Source organism: Macrobrachium nipponense, chromosome 19 (genome assembly GCF_015104395.2).
Source record: "Macrobrachium nipponense isolate FS-2020 chromosome 19, ASM1510439v2, whole genome shotgun sequence".
Lineage (NCBI taxonomy): Eukaryota > Metazoa > Arthropoda > Malacostraca > Decapoda > Palaemonidae > Macrobrachium > Macrobrachium nipponense.
The window spans coordinates 17643805-17645561 of NC_061088.1; positions in this window are offsets into that span (position 1 = coordinate 17643805).

Consider the following 1757-nt stretch of genomic DNA (forward strand, 5'->3'; position numbering starts at 1 on the left):
GGAAGCGAAGACCAGTACACATCAAAATTATGGTGCTTCAACGCCTTGTCATTTTTAAATTCCGGTGATACAGTACGGCCATCACTGTCAACCTCGACAGTATAGTGAGGAGAAGTCATTTGCGGAATTATCAGACCATGAGGTATGTATAGTATCTCTCTCTCTCTCTCTCTCTCTCTCTGATAAAAAAAAACAAAAACATTATCCATTAAGTATATTTATTCTCAAGGTTGCAGTTTAAACCATGGTTTAACCAGCCAAAAAGGAAAAAAAAAAAAAAAAAAAAAAAAAAAGTTTTATTTATTTATTTTGTGATTGCTTTTAAATGCCAAGTTACCAGGCAGGCTGGTAGCTTGAGCTTGGAAGTGTTTTAACAGTTGCTAGTTTGCCATATCATTATTTAGATGCTCATGATCATGTTACCTTATTAATCTGCTATCCAAACCTGTACTATACTTATCTTCAAATGCTTTCAAAGCAATTTGGTTCCGGGAAAGACAGAAAGTGTTAATAAAAACTAGCTTCCTGGGAAAAAACAAAATCTGGAAGTTGAAAAAAAAATACATAGAAACACTTTAAAAACAGAAAAATCAAATACATGGTTTTTGATAAAAGAAACAAAAATGTTTTTGTCAACCCTGTTTATTCCCATTATACATTTATGCAATGAATTGTTGCATACTGTCAATACCCATATATCTACTATTCCACTTATATTTCAAACATCATAAGAAACATTTCCTCCGTCATGAAGAAATTTGTTTTGCCAAGGCACTGCTCCTTCACCCTGAAAATACTCCATATACTTTTCTCGCACCACCTTTCCCTCAATGGTGGCATTACGCCCCGCCACCTGAAGTCCTAGCAAATCTGCGCTCGTTTGTCGCCACTCCCCTGGTGCAACGATCCCATCAGACACACTCTCGGTTTCCAAGCACCCCTCGGGTTGTGAATACTGGTTTATTTCATCTTTCCGTAAAAAGTTGTGGAGAGCAGTACATGCAAGTACCATTATGTCAACTTTTCCCGGGGCTAAATTGATTGGTGCAAGGAAAACAATGAATCTATTTGCAAGCTTTCCAAATCCATTTTCCACGGTACGTCGTCCTCTGGAGAGTCGATACGAAAATATCCGTTCGCTTGTAGTTTGTTTCTGGTATGGATATGGCTTCATTATATGACGCTGCAAAGGAAAAGCGTCGTCCGCCAAAAAGACAAATGGCAAGGTTTTATCTCTCCCAGGTAGCTTGGCAATCCGGCAGACTGATACTGGTGTTCGCCCACACACCTCCGTCAGACACCCGTCCATTTACACCAACATCTACTTAGATGAAACTTGAATTAGCATCACATATAGCCATAAGAATGATACTGGAAGTGCCTTTGTAGATATGGAAATAGGACCCGGTACCAGGCGGCTGCCGTATTTCAATATGTTTGCCGTCAATGGCTCCAAGGCAGTTTGGGAAATTCCACACTCTCCAAAAATCGTTGCTCACATTTTTCCATTCCTCTGGTGTTGAAGGCGTCTATAAATACAACAAAGAGCGCATAAATACACTTAAGCAATACGACGTTATATTTGTATACTCCATTAAGTATTCTCTCTCTCTCTCTCTCTCTCTCTCTCTCTCTCTCTCTCTCTCCTCATGAAATATTGTGGTGGGTGTTATTGTAAATATCATCAATAAGTCTTCCCTTATTTGTAATACTATAACTCAGTATTTGAATATTGGTTAATTGTAATGAATCCCCCC